The sequence below is a fragment of the Furipterus horrens genome, unplaced genomic scaffold (genome assembly GCF_987537825.1).
Source record: "Furipterus horrens unplaced genomic scaffold, mFurHor1.1.pri manual_scaffold_17, whole genome shotgun sequence".
NCBI lineage: Eukaryota > Metazoa > Chordata > Mammalia > Chiroptera > Furipteridae > Furipterus > Furipterus horrens.
The window spans coordinates 31,809,794-31,832,371 of record NW_028327187.1 but is presented as its reverse complement, the minus strand read 5'-3'; positions in this window follow the sequence as shown (position 1 = coordinate 31,832,371).

Below are 22,578 nucleotides of genomic sequence, written 5' to 3'. Positions count from 1 at the left end.
AGAGTTTTTATCATAAATGGGTGTTGTACTTTATCAAATGCTTTTTCCGCATCTATTGATATGATCATGTGGTTTTTGTCTTTCATTTTCTTTCTGTGGTGTATTACATTTATTGATTTGCGAATATTAAACCATCCCTGCACCCCTGGGATGAATCCTACTTGATCGTGGTGTATGATCTTTCTAATGTGTTGCTGGATCCGGTTTGCCAATATTTTGTTGAGGATTTTAGCATCTATGTTCATTAGAGATATTGACCTGTACTTTACTTTCTTTGTTGTGTCTTGACCTGGTTTTGGAATTAGGGTTATACTGGCTTCATAGAACGAGTTTGGGAGTCTTCCCTCTTCTTGTATCTTTTGGAATAGTCTGAAGAGGATAGGAATTAGTTCTTTCCGAAATGTTTTGTAGAATTCACCTGTGAAGCCATCCGGTCCTGGGCTTTTGTGTGTTGCAAGTTTTTTTATTACTGCTTCAATTTCAGTAGCTGTTATTGGTCTATTCAGACTTTCTGCTTCTTCTTGATTCAGTTTGGGCAGACTATAGTTTTCCAGGAATTTGTCCATTTCCTCTAGGTTGTCAAATTTCTTGCCATACAGTTGTTCATAATAATTTCTTATAATCCTTTGTATTTCTGTTGTATCAGTTGTGATTTCTCCTCTTTCATTTCTCATTTTATTTATTTGTGTCCACTCTCTTTTTTTCTTGATGAGCCTGGTTAAAGGCTTGTCAATTTTGTTTATCTTTTCAAAGAACCAGCTCCTACTCTTGTTGATCTTTTGAATTGTTACTTTAGACTCTATGTCATTTAATTCTGCTCTGATCTTGATGATTTCTTTCCTTCTACTTGATCTGGGTTTTGCTTGTTGTTCTTCCTCTCGTTCTTTTAGCTGTAGGGTAAAATTTTTTATTAGAGATTCTTCTAGTTTTTTTAGGTAGGCTTGTATTGCTATGAACTTTCCTCTTAGGACTGCTTTTGCTGTATCCCATAGGTTTTGGGTTGTTGTGTGTTCATTATCAATGGTTTCCAGAAACTTTTTGATTTCTTCCTTGATGTCATTGTTAACCCATTCATTATTTAATAGCATGTTATTCATTCTCCATGAGTTTGAATGTTTTTGAGTTTTTTCCTTGAGGTTGATTTCCAATTTTAAGCCATTGTGATCTGAGAAGATGCTTGATATAATTTCAATTTTCTTGAATTTATTAAGGCTTCTTTTGTGTCCTACCATGTGGTTTGTCTTTGAAAATGTTCCATGTGCACCTGAGAAGTATGTATATTTTGCTTCTTTGGGATGAAAACTTCTATATATATCGACTAAGTCCATTTGATCTAGAGTGTTCTTCAGTGCCTCCATATCTTTGGTGTTTCTTTGCTTCGAAGATCTGTCCATAGTTGACAATGGGGTGTTAAAGTCCCCTAAGATGAGTGTTTTGCTGTCTATATCTTTCTTGGAGTCTTTCAAAATTTTCCTTATATATTTGGGTGCTCCCAAGTTGGGTGCATATATGTTCCTAAGGGTTATATCTTCTTGATGGATTTTTCCCTTAAGCATTATGAAATGCCCTTCTTTGTCTGTTTTTATGTACTTTACTGTGAAATCTGTTTTGTTTGATATAAGTATTGCTACCCCGGATTTTTTTTTTTCATGTCCATTTGCTTGAAATACTTTTCTCCATCCCTTTACTTTCAGTCTGTGTAGATCTTTTGTTCTAAGGTGGGTCTCTTGTAGACAGCATATATGTGGGTCATTCTTTCTAATCCATTCAGCTACCCTATGTCTTTTAATTGGAGCGTTTAATCCATTTACATTTGAGGTTATTACCGATAAGTACTTATTCATTGTCATTTTTCCCGTTCGTACTCGTGTTCTTCTCTGTCTCTCTCTGTTTCTTTATCTTCTTAGTGCAGACCCTTTAGTATCTCTTGCATTGCTGGTTTGGTAAAGATGTATTCTTTTAGCCTTCTTTTGTCTTGGAAACTCCTTATTTCACCCTCCATTTTGAATGAGAGCTTTGCTGGGTATAGTATTCTAGGTTGTAGGCCTTTGTATTTCATCACTTGGAGTATTTTTTGCCATTCCCTTCTGGCTTGTAGTGTTTCTGCTGAGAAACCTGAGGATAGCCTTATTGGAGCTCCCTTGTATGTTATTAGTTGTTTCTCTCTTGCTGCTTTTCGGATCCTCTCTTTGTCTTTGAATGTTGCCATTTTAATTATGATGTGTTTTGAGTTGGGCCTGTTGGGGTTCATCTTCATTGGGACCCTGTGTGCTTCCTCGACTTGTGTGACTCTTTTCTCTTCATGTGAGGGAAGTTTTCTGTCATTAGTTTTTCAAAGAGGTTTTCTATCCTTTGCTCTTCTTCTTCTCCTTCTGGAATTCCTATGATACGGATATTATTACGTTTACTGTTGTCCTGCAGAGCAGCTGTTTTAGAAACTCTTCAGTCTTGTTCAGTCTTTTTTTATTTTGTTGCATTGTCTGGGAGTTTTTGTGTATGTTGTCCTCCAGCTTGCTGATCCGATCTTCTGCTTCCTTTAACCTGCTTTTAATTCCTTCTACTGTGTTCTTCAATTCAGAGATCATATTCTTCATTTTCTCCTGGCTCTTATTGATAGCTTCTATGTCCTTTTTCATGTTCGTTTAATTCTCTGTGAGTTCCTTGTAGTTTTTCTGGAGTTCCTTGTAGTTTCCCTGTAGTTCTTTGTAGTTACCGCTGAGCTCATTCAGCTTCTCCATAATCCATGTTTTGAATTCCATATCTGATAGTTCGCTCCCCTCTATTTCATTTAGCACTGTTTCTGGGGATTCTACCTTTCCTTTTGATGGGAGGTTGTTTCTTTGTCTCCCCATTTTTGTGACTCCTATTGTTTGTTGGCGCTTCTTAGAATGATCTGCACTTTCTGGATCTGCCTCTGGTGGCGTCAGATCATGTACCAGTCTGGCCCTAGGGAGCCTGTTGGAGACTTCCAGGGATCTACTGCTGTTGTCTGTCTTCTTTAATTGTTAATCTATTCAATCTGTGATTAGATGTCAGGCTTAAGGACCGTGGGTGTGGCAGCAGGGCTTTTGCTTCCCCTCAGGCTGACACCACTTGGAGGCGAATGGTCTACCCGCAGTACTGGGGATGAATCAGCACTGGGACCCAGTCGGCTGCTCCTCCAGTTCTCCCCTCAAAGCCACCATGCCAAATTCTCCCCAAGTGTCTCCAGTCCTCTCTGCCTTCCCTCTGCTTGAGCCCAGGGTAAGTGGTGGCCAAAATATTTTCATATGTGATCCACTTAACAGTTCTTTTTCTCCTGCATTTTTTCTCCGGCTAGCAAGAAACCCTGCGGCGTTTCGCTTTTCACAGCTGGATACTATTTTACTTTCCACTCTGTTGCTGTAGGCTGGGAAGCCCAGCTGGGGGTTTACACCCTGCCCCTCTCAGGGGGAATCCCCAGGTGCTGAGCTGTTTCTCAGTCCCTTCAGCAGCCACCCGTGTGAGCCCAGCCAGCCCTTCCGCGTCCCCGCACTCCCTACCGTTCAAGTTGTGATGTGCGGCCTTTTCTGTCTCTCCATGGTTATAAGACTTCTTTGCAGCTAGTGTTCGGTTGGTTATTCCAGATGATTTCTCCAAAATTAAGTTGTAAATCCAGACTGGTCCTTGGAGGAGGTTAATGTAGCTTCCACTTACTCCTCCACCGTCTTGGATCTCCCCTCAAAAATTTTTGTACGCCATTTTCCACTACAAAAATGTTCCATTATTTTTAGAATAGTTTGTTCACTGATCAACAGGAAACTTATAAGGGTACACACTCATGTTAAAAATAATACAACTATACAGGAGTAGGTTATTTCTATGTGGAAATATACTGGAGAAATATCTGAAGAGTCTACTTTTAAAATCTCTGCTTCCAGACTTATTTATAGGCTTACCTCATATAATTCCCTTCTTAGTGTGGAGGTTTTCTAGGCTAAAATCTCCTAATTAGTTTTTTTTAAGTATATTTTATTGATCATATTGTTACAATAGTTCCAATTTTTTCCCCTTTGCTCCCCTCCGCCCAGCACCCCCACCCAACAATCCCCTCTCCAAGTCCATGCCCATGGGTCATACGTACAAGCTCTCCCGCCTCACCCTTTCATATATTCTTCTTCTTCTTTTTTAAAAATAATTAATTAGTTAAATATTTTAACAATAAAAAATAACAATCCCTCCCTCTCAGACTTAAGACCCTTTACAATCTTATAAAGGACAATGGACGAAGGTCTCGAGCTCCTCTAGCTGCTTCAAGCTGGACATGGTCGTCGTCCTACCTACCCGTGCGTCAAGAAATCCCTAATAAGAGTAGGGGTGTGGAGGGGAGGGTGGCCTTCCCACAAGGGGAAGGATTGTGCAGACTCCAGGTCGGTTGGCTGTCTCTGGATAACGGCGTGCTTCGTTTAACAGGCTGGCATCCTTGTTGTATTCTGGGGGCAACAGGGTTAAAGGACATCATTCAATCCGTAACCACTAGATGACAAAAGACAGGTATTAATTTTTCAATGTCCCACAAGAGGGAAAAGAAGGGCTTCTTTGTAGGAAGGTGTGCCAGGTACATCTCACCTGTCCAAAACCCTTTTGCCCATTATACTTAGTTTGGACTGAGGGAAATATTTTAGGTTTCCCCCCTCTCAGGCCTCTGGGCTCTTTCTGTCCAAGCCATTAGGATAGAAAAGAGAAACCAGTTTTAAAGTGGAGCCCACAGACCACCCCATTCTTCACCAACCCAGCCACTTAGTTCAGCCAAACCATTGAGTCTCAGGAGGCAGCAATGCAGACAGGATTAAGTGAGGCCTATACGTACAGACAATCACTCAGGTAATGAGATCGTAGGCTTATGCCCTTTGAAAACAGAAAACACATGTTAATTTTCGTAACATAACCCACATACAAGTCTCTAAATCTGTAGGACTGTCTTTTCGGAAAGACATCCAGTTGCAAGGCGTTTGACATTCTTCTTGCCTGTAAATTAAACATCTTTGAAAATGCCACAGACATAGTTTAACTTTCAAATGAAAACAAATTTTAAATGAAAAGAAACTTTAAAGACGGTTAGTTGCACTACTTTATAGTCTACCAGTGGGCATTGTGATCTTTGAATTGTGATTTTTCTCCCTAAGATTACCCTCCTTGTCATTAAAGGGACTGCATTAAGTTCATTTTTAATTTATCCTGTTCATTTGCATAAACACAACAAGAGCAGCAAATGATCACTTATGATCTTTAGTTCTGCTTTGCTGGAACTTACGCAAGGAACATTTAGGGTGACCTTCAGTCTCCCCTTCAAGGCACAGAAGCAGATCCACATACCTGGCATTCAGCCTTGCCTGTAAACACCTGTCTTTTCCAGGTCCTCCTGGTTTTCCATTGTGCCTTAAGGTCCCTTCTAGCCATCTTTCAGGAAAACAACCTTCATTCCTTCCCTAGAAAGATTGCTATGGACCGCTCATCCATCCAAGGTACCAGGCCTTTTATCTCGTGGACTTTTATTATCTTTGAAAGTCAGTCCCAGTTGCTCAGGGCTTTTTGGTAACAACCAAAGCCCAAGCATGTCTCCTTTAGGCATGACATTCCATTCAAAGTCTTAGTTAAAAAAGAAAAAAAAAAAAACACCTCTATTAACAACTGGTCTTATTAGTTTTACGCAAAGAAAGTTAGGTCATTACTTACTTCTTTAGAATGCCAAATTCTGGAGGGATCAGATAGGGAGAAAATATATACAGTATGAAGGAAAAACCTTGTCCTTCTAATATTCACTGAACTTGCATTTCTATTCTTTATATTTTTATTTTTCCCCCCACTAAAAAATTTTCTGTTTGTTTGTTTTTCCATTACAGTTTTCTCACTTTTTCCCCCCTCTTGCTTCCTTACACCCTGCCCCCCCTTCTTCCACATTCAGTCTCCACCCCGTTGTCCATGTCCATGTGTCATTTATAGATGTTCTTTGACTAGACCCTTCCCCTTCTTACCCCTTCTCTCCCTCCCATCTCCCCCTTTGTTACTGTTAGTTTATTCCTTGTTTACATACCTCTGGTTCAATTTTGCTCATTTGTTTGTGTTGTTCATTAGTTTCCTGTAACAGGTGATAGCATAAGGTAATTTTCTTTTGTTGCCTGGTTTATTTCGCTAAGCGTAATTCTCTCTAGTTCCAATCATGTTGTTGCAAATGGTAGAAGTTCCTTCTTTCTTTCAGTACTTATTCATTGTCATTTTCCCCCTTTGTACTCGTGTTCCTCTCTGTCTCTCTCTGTTTCTTCATCTTCTTAAAGCAGACCCTTTAGCATCTCTTGCAATGCTGGTTTGGTGGAGATGTATTCTTTTAGCCTTCTTTTGTCTTGGAAACTCCTTATTTCACCTTCCATTTTGAATGAGAGCCTTGCTGGGTAGAGTATTCTTGGTTGTAGGTCTTTGTTTTTCATTGCTTGGAATATTTTTTGCCATTCCCTTCTGGCTTGTAGTGTTTCTACTGAGAAATCTGATGATAGCCTTATTGGAGCTCCCTTGTATGTTATTAGTTGTTTCTCTCTTGCTGCTTTTAGGATTCTCTCTTTGTCTTTAAATGTTGGCATTTTAATTATGATGTGTCTTGAAGTGGGCCTGTTTGGGTTCATCTTCATTGGGACCCTCTGTGCTTCCTGGACTTGCATGATTCTTTCTCTCTTCATGTTAGGGAAGTTTTCTGTCATTAGTTTTTCAAAGAGGTTTTCTATCCCTTGCTCTTCTTCTCCTTCTGGAATTCCTATGATACGGATATTATTATGTTTCACATTGTCCTTCAGCTGTCTTAGAGCCTCTTCCATCTTGTTCAGTCTTTTTTTATTTTGTTGCACTGTCTGTGAGTTTTTGTCTACATTGTCCTCCAGCTCGCTGATCCGATCTTTTGCTTCCTCTAGCCTGTTTTTAATTCCTACTACTGTGTTCTTCAATTCAGAGATCGTATTCTTCATTTCCTCCTGGCTCTTATTGATAGCTTCCATGTCCTTTTTGATGCTGGTATAATTCTCAGTAAGTTCCTTATGGTTCTTCTGGAGTTCACTGTAGTTTTTCTGGAGTTCTTTGTAGTTTCCGCTGAGCTCATTGAGCTTCTCCATAATCCATGCTTTCAATTCCATATCTGATAGTTGGTTCCCCTCTATTTCATTTAGCACTCTTTGTGGGGACTCTACCTTTCCTTTCGATAAGGGGTTGTTTCTCTGTCTCCCCATTTTTGTGACTCCTATTGTTTGTTGGTGCTTCTTAGAATGATCTGCACTTCCTGGATCTGCCCCTGGTGGTGTCAGATCCTGTACCAGTCTGGGCCTAGGTAGCCTGTTGGAGACTTCCAGGGATCTACTGCCTTTGTCTGGCTTCTTTAGTTGTTAATCTATTCAATCTGTGATTAGCTGTCAGGCTTAAGGACCGTGGGTGTGGCAGCTTAATTCCTGTAGTCAAGGCCTTTGCTTCCCCTCAGGCTGACGCCATTTGTCCGGGAATGGTCTGCCGGTCACTTTGTGATGTAGTGGCCTTTTCTGTCTCTCCGTGGTTATATGACTTCTCTCCAGCTGGTGTTCGGTTGGTTATTCCAGATGATTTCTCCAAAATTACATTGTAAATCCAGACTAGTTCTAGGAGGAAGTTAGTGTAGATTCCACTTACTCCTCCGCCGTCTTGTTTCTTCCTAATTAGTTCTTATACACATTTTTGGACAAGCTTACTAGCAGAAGCTGCTTTTTAGGCTGTGAAGACAGTAGCATTTATTTTAATTTCATATTATTATTATTAATTAGTATTTTGAGCTATTTATGGATCACAGAAGGAAAACTTGGCAAATTTTTTAAAAAGCTTTTCATAGTTTAGTCCCAACTACATATTTGCATATTTTAGGAAGCCTCAGATATTTCTCCAAGCCTACAGCAACATAACAAAAATAAAAAACAAGCAAACAAACAAATTAAATATTAGAAATCCTAGAACATAGGGTACATTTTTATAAAATCTTATAAGTTACTCTTTTTGATAAAAATAGCCTTGGGGTATAACATTTTAAAGGTCTGTAATGTGTGAAGTGGCAAAAAAAATTTTAGAGATTCACATGCAAAAGTGGAGAATATAGAAATCAGCTGTTATGCTCTTAACTGCTATGACAAATGATTCAATTAAATCATGTTCACTAAACTGAAATAATCATTTGATGATAAATCACTTTTGTCTTTCAGAATGCCGAAGTGAAGGCTTCAGCACAAAACAGGGGTAAAACTGAACAAATTTATATAAAAAATAAATTCCATGACTCTGAAAATTGACAAAAGGCATACAACAAATTGAGAAAAGTTTAATCAAGAAAAAAAAACTAAACTTTAATAAAGACAATGAGAGTATGTGGCAATTTAACTTGGCTTTGCTCTTCTCCAAGCTCCAGATCCATGTTGTGACATCATTACCATTGCAAGGTAAGACATGAGGACTTGGCAATCTCATGCTCAAAAACAGCTGTCTTAACTTGGAGTATAGAGAATAAAAACTTATGCCCACAGATATTGTCAAATCCAATAGTGATCTTGTTGACAATCGATGGAAAACAATTCAACCCTAGATGATCATGAAACCTTGTATACCCAGAAAGGAATAACTTTACAGTAACTGGCTTATAAATTGACTGAAATCACAATATGTACCGCAATCAACACTTAGATATTACCAAAGACTTGGAAAACATTCACTTATGTAGTTTAAATACAAACTTTGACCAAACACTGGTTTACCACTAAGTTATGCTGACTCAGAGGTAATCTCTATGAAACTAGTATTAAAAAATTTTAAATGAGATAGTTTTAAAAACAGAGCACAGGCATCAATGGACACACAGTACATGGAATACAGATTCTACAGAATTAGTTTAGAGAAGACACCAAACAAATAACCCAAACAAACAAAACATAGTAGCAAAAAAATTCACAGAAGGGATCCAAATCCATAAACACTATGCTAAATTCTCTAAAGTTATTAGCTTTCAATAGCGAAAAAATTACATGACATGTAATGCAATAAGAAAATATGAGCCATATTCACATTGGAGGTCGGGGAGAAGCAGTCAAGAGAAACTGTCTCTGATGGTGTTCAGGTGTTGGACTTAAACAGAACAAGACTTAAAAGCATATATTATAAATATGTTCAAAGAATTTAAAAAATGCTTTAAAAATTAAAGGAACATATGTTTACAATGGCTTAAATATATCAAGTTAGAGAAAAACTTTATTTTTTAAACATTTAAAAAATGAATATATAGTAGATAGTACAATAACTAAAAAGAGAAGTTGTTAGAAAGGCTCCATAACAAATTTGAGCTGATAGTGGAGAGAATTACTAAAGTTTATGATAAACTAACAGAGATTATCCAATATGAAGAACAAGAGAGAGAGAGAGAACACACAGACAGACAGACAGAGGGAATCATATCATCATATGGACAATGGGATTCCTAGAATGAGAAAAGTAACATAAGAGCAAAAAGAATATTTGATGGAATAATGACCAAAAAGTTTCCAATCTGAAGAAAGATATTAATCTATACATCCAAGAAACTCAATGGAATCAAAATAGGATAAAATTAAATACACCCATGCCTATAAACATGTAGACAAGGGGTTGAAAGACAAAGATATATAGAAACTCTTAAAGCACCAAGAGAAAATCAGGTTATCATGTACAATAAAACCAAAGTAAGTTAACAAATTACGTCTAATCAGGAACAATGGAGGCAGGAGGCAGTGGGCTGTCATTTTAATTGTGTAGAAAGCAAAAATAATGCCTGCCAAATATTCTATGTTCACAACATTTTCTTTCAAAAATGAAGTTGGAAAAAGAATTTCTACATATAAAATTATTGAGAGAATTTGTATTTATTATATCTGCTTTGCAAAAAATACTAAACAAAGTTCTTCAGGATGAAAAAAATATGACACACACACACAAATAAAGAGCACTGGTAAAGGTAAATGTGTAAATATAGAACAATATAAAAGTGTTAATTTCTTCTCTCATGATTATTTTTGAAGAAAAGGGCATGAAACAATTATAAAACTGTATTATTGCTTAATAACATACAAAAATATGTGTCAATAATAACACAAAGGAATCGGCTGAGAATAGAGCTACTTTGCAGCAAATTATATACACATATTGAAATTAATTTGGTAGATTGTAATAATTAAAAATGAATATTTAAGCTGCTATGCTTTAAGTTGCGTTACCCAAAATTCATATGTTGAGACCCTAACCCTCAATATGACTGTATTTGGAGTTAGAACTTTTAGGAGGTAATTGAGGTTAGATGAGGTAATAAGAGTGGGGTCCTAATCCAATAAAATTGGTGATCTTCAAAGAAAAGGAAAGGGAAGATCTCTCTTTCTCTCTGTGTGTGCACACACTGAGGAAAAGTCATAAATGTGCAGTGAGAAAGTGGCTGTCTGTCAGTGAGGAAGAGCGTTCTCACCAGAAACTAAACATGCAGGCATTGTGATCTCAGACTTCCAACTTCCATCACTGTGAGAAAAACATTTTGTTATTTAAACTCCCATTTCTTTTGACAGCCTGAGCAAACTAAAACCTACACCTTATAGTAACCATTAAGAAAATTACTACAAAAAATAGTAAAAGCAAAAAGTAGCACATAAATTGAATTTAAAGTGGGACAGAAAACTGTCTATGCAGCAAAAAATAAGCTGGTGAAAAAGAAATGTAGAAACAAAAATATGTGATATATGTAAAAAATAGTAAAATACAGACCTAAGTTCTCAATAAAGTACTATCAAGCTTAACCTATAGAGGTTTGAAAATGCGTTACATTAGAATGATTATTTGTCCCTAAAACATAAGGTTGTTTTAACCTCATAAAAACAATTAATGTCATATATTTTATTACTAGGAAAAAAACAAAATGACATAATTATTTCAAGAAAGAGAAAAAAATAATTTGACTAAATCTGGTATGAATTCATGATTAAAAAAACCTTCAACTAACCAGTAAAATGAGAGAATTTGGTCAACCCAATAAATGTCATCTATTAAAAACTTACAGCCAACATCATGCTTAATGACAAAAGACTGACTGTATATGGACTAAGATTGGAAAGAAAACAAAGAAGTCTGCTTTTGCCACTTCTAGTCAGCATTATATTTGTGATTCTAGGCAGTGTAGTAAGTACAAAAAAGAAGGGAGAAATAAAAACATGCAAATTAGAAAGAAAAACTAAAAAATCATTGTATGTAATTTGGGAAAATTGGACCCCTTGTACATTGCTGGTAGGGATGTAAAATGTTACAATTGCTTTTGTAATATAGTTTAGCAGCTTATTTTAAAAATAAACACAAAATTTCTGTATGACCCAACAATTCTACTTTGAGAAACCTACACAAGTGAAATAAAATATATTTCCACACAGAGACTTAAATAGTAATGTTCATGAAAATGTATTTCATAAGAGCCAAACAGTGGAAATCATCCACATGTACATCAAGTGAGGAAAGGAAAAATAAAATGTGGTTATGGTGAGTTGAATTGTGTCTGCCAAAAGATATTTTTAAGTCTTAACCCCTGGTGTCTGTAAATGTGAACTTATTTGAAAAATTATAATTGCAAATGTAATCAAGTTGAAATGAGGCCATACTAGCTTAGAGCCCTAAATCCAATCACTGGTGTCATTATGAGAAAAAGAAAGGACACAGGCACACAGAGATGAAGGTCATGTGAAGACAGAGGAAAAGATTGGTGTTATGCTGCCACAAGCCAAGGAACTTCTGAGGCCACCAGATGCTGGAAGAGGTGAGGAAAATTTCTTCCCTAGCACCTTCAGAAGAAGCATGGCCTGTCACCTTAATTTTGAATTTCAAGCCTTCAGAACTTTGAAAGAACAAATTTCTGTTATTTTAAACTAAGTTTGTAGTAATTTGTGATGACAGCCCCAAAAAACAAATTCAGTTATATATTTATTCAATTTTATAAACTTTTCAGAATTAAAAAGAATGAACTACATTCTGCAACATGGATGAACCTTAAAAAACATTACACTAAGATTAAGAAGCCATAATTAAATACCAAATATTTAGAGTCCATTCAAATGAAATATTTGGAAAAGGAAAATATACAGAGATGAAACATAGATTAATGGTTGTCTAAGACTGGACACAGGGATTGACTGCAATGGGCATGACTGATCTTTTTTGGGGTGATAAAAATGTTCTAAAACTAAATTATTTTCACAATTCTGTAAAGTCTAAAATTCTTTGAATTGTGTATTTAAAATGTGTGATTTTTAGTGTATAAATTTTACTTCAAAGATAATGTTTAATTAAAAGATAATATAGCCCTGGATGCTGTGACTTGGTGGATTGAGTGTCAGCCTGTGAGCCAAGTGTTGCTGGTTCAATTCCCAGTCAGGGCACATGACTAGGTTGCACGTCAGGTCCCCAGTTGAGGGCACGAGCGAGAGGTAACCACACAGTGATGTTTCTCTTCCTCTCTTTCTCCTTTCCCCTCTCTCTACAAATAAATAAACAAACAAATAAATTATTAAAAAAATAATATTCCTTAGCCACTACCAGTTTGTGTGCATTCCCCTGATGAAAATTTCTGATCTATGTAACAGGCATACTTTTAACTATCTCATGCAGTAACACAGTTTTGGGAAAACATATATAAACATATGTGAATCTTAGTCCTAAAGACTTTTTTTTTAAATTCATAGTAAGAGCTTATAACATGTTAATGTCACCTTACAATAGGGACTACTACTGGAAATAATTTCTAAAAGGAGATGAAAGTGGGGAAGTGAAATAAAACCCAAGCAACAAACATGTGACCATTCGTTAACCCATGAAAATAAATACCATACTACCAATTCAGAGAACTCACTGTAGGATCATAATTATATTCAAGGGATGACAGAATTGATAATTCTTTTCAAAACAGAATCTCAGAAACTGGTATTACAGAGACTAACAAATCATGAAATCACAGTGACAACATTAGTAGCTAACAAATGTTAATATGCTATAATACCACTTGGATACAGTAGTACACTGAAATATTCAAAAACTCTGTGCCCAGAAGTAAACAAAAAGAAAGAAGCAGAAAAGTAACAGTTGTTGAGCATTTATTGTGTTCCAGACTATTTCATACACATTTCCTCATTGCAATTCTCTTGCAAGTTGGGTATTATCACCCCTCTTTGAAAGCTGAGGAGACTGAGGTTTATATGCTGAAGAACTCACCAAGATAAAATAGATACTAGGAATCAAAACCAGGTCTGTCTGAGACCACCCACTATACTGTTGATGTGTTTGTTGATAGAATATATTGAGGCATAAAAATGAGTTAAAAATTCTGAAGCCCAATTTGCAACAGGATTTTCTGGGGAGTGTACCAGGCCTTATAATTTTTTATAGCACCAAAGGTGATTATAACATGCAACCAGAGTTGAGAATGACTGTAAAAGAGAAATGGGATTCTCTAAAGGAAGTATTAGAAATCTGGGAACCAGGACACTGCTTCAATTTGCTTTCACTGCACCTAATTTTCTATGACATATTGCAAGTCACTCACCCATGATGGCATGGATATTACATATTAAAGGGGGAGGCAGAAAATAAAAATTAAATATGTAATTGATATAATAAAAGGTGATAAGTGCATGTAGGAAAATAGAGCAGTATTAGGGGATTCAAAGTGCAGAATCACAACGTGGCAGAAGAGGAATACAACTTTCATTTAAATAGGAGCTTCACAGAGATCTCACTCAGAAGGTGAATATGTATAAAAGTTTGGAAAGTATAAAACATATGTGGATGTAAGATACAGTTTTAGGATGATTCTAAACTCTTGATTTAGAAGGGAAAACAGCCATGACCAATGTGGTTCAGTTGGTTGGGAATCGTCCTGCAAAGCGAAAGGTCGCTGGTTCCACTCCTGGTCAAAGCACATGCCTGGGTTGTGCGTTATGTCTTGACTGGTGTTGAAGTGCATGAGAGAAGCAACCAACCAATCAATGTTTCTCATTTTGCTCTTTCTCTTCCTTTCTCTCCCTCCCCTTCTCTGTCTCTAAAAATAAATACATAAAATCTTTTTTTATATAAAAAAGAGAGAAAACAAAAACTATGCACTTATATCTGCATATGTGAATAAGTATTTTCATTAAAACATACAGGATGAGGAAAAAGTAGGTTTACAGTTCTAAATACGTGAAACAGAATTTATTCTTGTATTATTATTTTTATTGATCATTGTATTATTTTCCATATGATTAACTGTAAACTTATATTTGCCCCACTCTGTACTACCTATTATCAAGATGATATTTAGGTTACAACTTCACAATGTCAAATAATCAATTTGCCTTTTTAAAACCATTCTGTTGAGCAATTTTTGCCAATTGTTTGAACCTGGTTAATGCTATTATACAGTGCCCCCCAAATTCAAAACCATTAGTCAATTTGACTTATTAATTCTTAAATTAAGTGAAGACAAAATTTAAATAAAGTAGTTAATTGACTATATTTTAAAATGGTAAATTCTGTATTGTTCTATGGCTATGACAGTATATATTCTGCTAAAATTTTCTAATACACTCGGTGTCCTTTTCTGGCCTTACAACTTCTAACCTTGTTCATATGCCATTGCACTAAAATAATACTGTGAGTCAATACAAATGTGTCAGCTCCCAGTGCTGTCAATGGATGTTATTTTCAATATTCTCCTTTGTGTGCTACTCAAAGTTTCTGTATTTTCAGAGAATACGTCAACTTCTGTATACCTTCTGCACAATTATGATCATATTGTGTTTTCTAAATTGATAGTAGAGCATTTGTTGTCACTTGCTTGAAAAGCAAAAAAAGTGTCTTTTATTCGTCTTGTTCTATTTTCAGAATTTTAGCTTCTGTCCATTTGTCTCCTTCATGTAAACCTTATGTTACTTATGTTAGCCATCTGGGTTTCCTGGTGTTCCCAGTCTACTCCATGACCTTCAGAGGGATCAAAAAGCCATGTTTATGCAGTTGATACTGGACACAGGTTTAGCTACATATGGATATTCTGAGTGGCATTTAAGGATAGCTGTCTGACTTCACAAGGGAAGTAATCCTGATGCTGGAGAGCCATCTGTTACCCATGAGCTTTTTAAATATTGTTTTTCTTACCTGAAATTTCCTGTTTCACTCTTCTGACTTAACTCTAGCCACTTAGTGTTCCTCAAACACATCAAATATGCTCCAGACTCTGAACTACATTTGCAGTTCCCTATGTCTAGAAAACTTTTCCTGAATTTACACAAGGCCAACTGTCTCCCTTCATGTAATTTTCACCTAATCAGAGAGGCATTCATGCACATCTAATGGTAAGTGTTTAACCCCTTTAGCTCTATCCCTTAACCAGGGCAGCTGGCCTGGCCATGGTCAACCAAAGCTGTAATACTGATAGTTAGATGCTGATTATCTAATAGGAAGATACACTAAGGGCACCAGCAAAATAGAGTCACCAAAACATCCATTTAAAATAATTTAATATCATCAAGTTAGTTACCATGGGACTCCCTTAAACTATTTTAAATTTCATATGGAGGATGGGAGTAGGGAACAATTTTCTTTTTAGTCCCTTGGATCTGTAAAGGCCTTACTCTTACCCTAGAATTATGTTAGAATTTTTGACAAACTATATTCCATGCTAACTTCATAAAGATACCATATGTCATACATCTTATTTAATCACTTCAAAAATGAGCATATGATGAATTCTTTACCTTATAAAATGAGAGCCCTCAAAGTAAAAAAGAAGAAAATTCACTCCCCCAACTACCTCATTTTAAAGAAATCATATTTAGGATCTTATTCTATATTTTAAAATTATGGTAGTAACCACAGATGCTAACCATTCTTTAGTTAACCTTATTCTAGTTTGGTTTTGAAGTACTCATCCAGTAGAGCATATATTAACTCTGAGCTGAAAAAGAAGCTAACAAGCTTCTATTCCTGTTTCTGTAAAAGGTACTTGTGTGTCTTGAATCCAGAAGCTGTTGTTTAATGGTGAAAAGAGTAGGAACTGTGCAATTTAGTGTTGAATGGCCAACACGAGTATACAGGACACATAGTTATAGACTCTGTGAGGTGCTTAATGCTTATGTAACTTATTTCCAGTTTAGGGGCACTGTTAATCCCACACAATTCAGTCTCTTTCCATCATGAGCATATTAATGCTCTTCATCCCCATAAGTATGTCACATATCATATTCTCCATCCTTTGAAACATATGGTGTGGAACTATTCAAATAACTGCAATATGATGATTCTGGGCTACTGAGCACAACTGATTGGCACATTAAACTACTAGGAGACTCTTATCTTGGGTAGACAGAATTCTTTCCAATGTAGTCCTAAGGGACCTTCCAGGAATGAAAAATAGTAATTTGAAGTCCTTCCTAACTGTCTGTTGCAGGCAGCTCTAAATGGAGTCCCAATAGTTTTTCTTTTCCCATAACCCATATTAAAGTAAATGAAGAATAAGCCAGTAAAAATTGGAGTTTGACTAGAGACCCTGCCATTATCAACTTAAAAAGTATTTCAAAGTCTATTCACCCCCAGGTATAAACTGTAAAGCAATTTGATGTATGCAAGAAAGTTACATTTTCTTAAACTGTTATCACTAAGCTAGCACATCACTCCCACCCATACACATTCACATACATGGATAGTGATTTTTAAAGAAACTTTAAGAAAACTTAAGCTTTTATAAACCTGGAATGTATTTTTAAACTTAAAGGAATCTTTCATGTTTCCCTACCCACACTATATCCAGCCTAATGTAAACACATTTTAGAGATGAGCAAGCTCAAGATTCAAGATTGAGTTTGAAGGTAACTATTTCTTCAACTTAAATTTGAAAACTGGACTATTGTCATTCAAACATATTAAACTTGATGCAACCCTTAAAGTTGTTGAGTTTTCAGAATGAATAACTCTGAAGTTGAATGGTATTTCAATGGCAAAATTTCCAAAGATAAAAGAAAATGATGCCAGATTGGCTTGCATGCAACAATTGTACATTAGTTTGCTCTAATTGCCTGTGATATTCTTTTACTGCTTCTAATTGTGATGAAGAGTTGCTTTATATATGTAAAACACTCTTAAATTTTATCCTAGAGGTATCTGTGCACTATGTGGAAAAGTGTTTAATGTATTTGCTATAAAACACCTGAGAATTATAAGGCATTATTATCTGGAAATACCTAGAAGATAAAATACAGTTAAGTTTTACCATGCTTTAATATTTCACTAACTCAAATGTATTTCTTTTCGTTTCTCCTGTACCATTCCAGCTTAACCAATAATAATTTCCTGCATTAAAACAAAATGACTCTCTAAAATGATTATGCTGTTTTAAAAGTTCTTTAATGGAAGAAAAAAGCCAAGATCATTTTTATTACATTATTAGTATTTTTTACATATGCCCTATGTCCTTATCCATTAGAATCATATCAAATAATTGTTTTGTTAAAATTTGAAATAACTTCTTTGGTTTTGCATCCTAAAGTGGACGCAATGCCAAAACAACAATCCTTTAGAGATTTAACTATGACTTAGTGTTACACTACACTTTTTATTTTGCAGACTCACCACTAGAATTTCAAATTAATGAGCTGTTTTTAAATTGAAGTTCTATACAGCCTCAAATCCATAAATATGAAATTGTAGTTAAAGCAACAACTTATAAGTTTTCTATTAGCAGTATAAGACCAAGCATCTAAAATAGATAACCTGAACAACAAGATGAAAAAAGTATAGATGGAATACTACAAGAAGTTTTTCTAAATTTTAAAATAAAATTCTATGTTAAGTTAGTTTTCTATTACCAGATTTTCATTCTAATGCAACATTCTATACTGATAGCAAGAAAAATCTTTAAAGATGTATAGTAGTTTGCACTTTCTGTGGTTTGGCAATTAATTCTGTTTCCAAATAGCACCTCAGGAAAAAAAATTACTTTTAATCTTCAAAATGTTGCATTTAGGTGATAAGCATCGGATTTATTTTCTCACCAACAATGTGATGACAATAATATATTTAATAAGATTATTTAAACTGTTACTTTAAAATGTCTTGCTATTCATAAGCCTACATTACTGGCACATACTGAGCACCATAGTGTAAGTTTCTTTTTATTTTTACCTTGGTTCTAATGAGTATACTAAGATTTTAATTTGTGCATGAATAAAATGACATTTTAAAAGCCTCTCTTACATTTCCTTTAGAAACATAATAAACCTTTTTCAAACTTTGAGGAGGCAATGACATTGGAGAAGCAATAAAAGTAGAGTGTCTTATGTTTTTGATACTTCTTTATTTATCTAATTTCATGTGTGTGTGTGTGTGTGTGTGTGTGTGTGTGTGTGTGAAGTTGGGTGGTTAAAGAGAGAATACAAGTAGTGTTATGATCATATTAATAAGGAAAATTAAATCTAAAAGGGTAAGTTGTTTAAAACCGTACAACCATTAAGTGACAGAGTTGAGACTCAAAACCATGTTGGTTTACTTCCAAAGTCAATGCTCTTTCTACTACATAACCTTGATTTGCCTTAAATTATGCACTAAGAATCCAGATATGATGTGCTTAAATATATATAGCTCCATAAAAGGAATGCTTGATATAACCATGAGCCTATATAACAAGTGTGGTTCCATCTCCCAACTCTAGCATTAGTATCTGACGTCTGTATAGTTAGTCAAAACTACGGTCAAGGCTTATATATATCTTCTGGGTATTTGTAACTTCCCCTTACATCAGTGGTTCTCAACCTTCCTAATACTGCGACCCTTTAATACAGTTCCTCATGTTGTGGTGACCCCTAACCATAGTTATTTTCATTGCTACTTCATAACTGTAATTTTGCTGCTGTTATGAATCATAATGTAAATATCTGATATGCAGGATGTATTTTTATTGTTACAAATTGAACATAATTAAAGCATAGTGGTTAATCACAAAAACAATATATGTGTTTTCCCATGGTCTCAGATGACCCCTGTGAAAGAGTCGTTCAACCCCCAAAGGAGTCGCAACCCACAGATTGAGAACCGCTGCCTTAGATGGCGTGGAGCCAAGTAAGATCCCAGTGAGAATTAGTCAGTAAAAACTGAATCAATGAAATGAATTGGAAGAGGTTTTATAAGAGAAAGACAGATTCAATACAATCCTTACATTGTTCAGAAGATCCTTAGAAAAACTCTAAGTATATTTATTGGTATAGAATTTTGAACTTCAGAGTTTTACGAACAATGTCAATTCAAAGGCAAAAGTTTAAATCCTTGTCCTGGAAGTAAAGATTTGTTGATTAGACCCCAACTTCAATCTGTAGAAATGCCCTTGTTCTCTGCTCTGGTAAGGAAAATGTTCTAGTTCATCATGGTCAAAGTAAAACACTTTACTCTCTCAGCCTCTGTTTCCTCAATTACTGCAATATATTTAAGTACAAGAACTATTGCGAAAGTAACCCAACTATACAGTAATCAGTATTTATGAATAATTGAAAAAAGTTTCAAACTAAAGATAGTGAAATAGAGCACGTTATAACCCAAAGTATAGCTTAGTAATCCATATGAATCTCAATTATCATATATTATTCTGTATTAATTGTCAAAATTCACAGTAACAAATTATATGGACAAAAGTATGGGAAGCTTACCATTTATGGGCAATTTACTTAAATTATTTTGTAAAGCATATCTAGTCAGAAATCAAAAGTCCAGTATAAGTGAAGCCACACTGGTCTCGAGCCCAGTTTTCCAACTTCGTCAATCTTCTTAGCTCAGTTGCCATTGATTTTCTCATCATATATCAACACAGTTTGAAAGGTAAAACAGATTTTATTAGAAGTGTACCTATAATCCTTTGCAAGTCAAATACTGTGCCATTTGAAGACTGTCTAAGATATCAGACATAACCATGTGCTTTTAAAAAATCTCCAGATTTTAGGCTCCAGGTGAGAAAGTTCAGTGAATCCATTATCGTTATCTTTGTCCTACAGCATATTTACAATAATTACAACTTAACCATCTTAATATCTAGTGATCATCAAATTGTGTTTTATGTAACCCCAGCTCTCTGTTGGAGGAGTGTTAGGATTGCTTTTAGTATAAGAGTTGGTAAAGAGATAGCAAAGAAAGGGGTAAGGGCTCAATATTTCCCTATTGTTCTTACCTCAATCAAAAATCTCACCTTTTTTTTCCCGTTGTTATAAATACTGGAGTTCAAAGTGGTCATTTGTTTTTAGAAAAGGTTCTGTTGCAAAACAGTGTTTGAAAACTGCTGCTATAGCCTATGTGTACCACACTCATCACCAGTGTCAATCATAACCACTGCTTCCTGGTCTTAAATTGTTCCTATTTGTGGGTCAGAGAGCACTCAAGCAACTAATTTCCATAATTTACTAGATGTTAAGAAATTATGTAATTATTCAAGGGCTCTTTTCTATCTAAGTATGTAATAGCTTCTTCTAACCAAAAGTATGTTTTTATAGTAATCACACAATTCTCTGTGAATCGACTTACTGGACTTCATAGAACCACGAGTTCACTTAAATGTGTTAGAATTACAAAATACAAAATAGAGTTCCAAGATCCTGGAAGGTAACCAGAAGCTCCATCCACTTGCTCCCAGACCTTGACCAGTGGTCTTGTATCTATACTACAGAGCAATCAACTTGAAAAATCAGTTGAGTGTGTGTAAGAGCTTGAGTTAATGAGCATGTTCATGGGTGAATGTGTGTGTCTGTCTGTGCAGGTGCTCAGGGGTGGGTGGTCCAGGATCCCCTGGTGGAGCCACTACTGCCACTGCCCAGTTGGTGCTAATAGCTGCTCAGGTTTGGAATACGAGTCATTTTGTAAAACTTACAAAATTATTCTGGGGAAGAAGCCATGGAGCAGCCCCACCTCATTGCTCAGCCTCACCTCTGTGCTTTACACAGCAGGCTGGGCAGCGTGCCCTGCCACCAAGAACCATGATCAGAGGACCGCGGTATTTGTTGGAGAGGGGGCTGTCACCTCCCAAGTCCTGTGCACCACTGGAACTGGGATCCAGATGGAGTCTGAGGAGGCTGCAGATGGGCCTAGGAGCTGGGAGTGCAGGGGGTGGGAGAAGGTGGGGTGGGGATGTGGGGCAGAGAGAGGTGGCTAGGGTAGCACTGGCTCTGGAGGCCATGGCAGGAGTGCAGTACCGGGAGCCCCAGGCTGAGACTCATTGGAGGGAGGGGTGGGATTGCCACACCATCGTCAGGAAGAGGGAGAGGGAAAAGGAGAGGGAAGGAAAGGGGAGAGGGAGATGGAGATCAATAGGTTGTGTCATGTATGTTCCTCGACTGGGGATCCAACCTATATCTAGAAGCTCTCTCAAGGCAGAGGGAGATCATGTGGTGACTTGGACGTTTACTGACACACCCCTGGACTCAATGCTGATATAAGCCAGATTTGCAGAGAAGCTTGGCCCACCATGGGTGCAGCCATGCTCAGATGAATCAGTCAATAACTGGATCACTTATAGCTTTGAAAAGGCTACTTAAGGTCACACATCGACAGCACCTGACATTAGGCTCAGACATCAGAGCAGCATCCAAAGGGAGAAACCAGCAGGCAAACACCAAACTCTGCTGAGATAAATCCACTTGGTATTTTTTTCATTATTTTGCTGTTTTTTTTTTTTCTTTTTATATCCTTTTTATTATTTTTATCTATTTTTATTTTATTTTTGGTGCTCTATCTTTTCTTTAATAACTCCCGTTTTATTCTTACCTTTGAGTACTCCATTGTTCCTTTCCTCTGTATTTTATTCTTTATACTACTTTTTCTGTGTTGCTTTTCCCAATTTTCCTCTTTCAATTTATTACTAGTATCAGTTCTCTTCCTTTTTCTCCTCTCATAATCACTTTTTTATTCCTTTGGACTTCTCACATTATTTTTCCTTTCCCCCTTTGTCTTACTATTCTATTTCTCTTTCTGATTTTGTTTTTCTCTGCTCTATCATCATTGATTTTGTTGTTGTGGTTGGGGGAAGGGGTTTGTTGTTTTGGTGGTGTTTTTGTGTGTTTTTTTCTTAGAGCTGTCGCACTTATGCATCAGTGTACAAGACATGGTAGGGGTTGAGCCTCTTTGTCAGAAAGCTGGAGAAGAGTTCCCAGCAATGAATAGGCCAATAATAATCAGGACCCAAATATAACAGGAGAGTCCACATAACCCACACAAAGGTCATTCCTAAAGCATCCAGATCAGGAGATCAATGAGTCTTTACCACTGGGTCCGACAGAACTCCTAAAATACAAGACCACTCCACAAGTCAGAGAGTCTAAGCAAATACATAGAAACAAACACAAAGAGATAACTAAAATGGGGAGAAAAAGAAACAACCCTTAAATGGAAGAAAAAGGAATCTCCAGAATAGAGCTAAATTGAGGCAAGAAATTTATCAAATATAGCATTAAAAATAATGATTATAAGGATTCCCAAGGAACTTAAACTAGAAGAAACTTAGTGGGACCTACATCA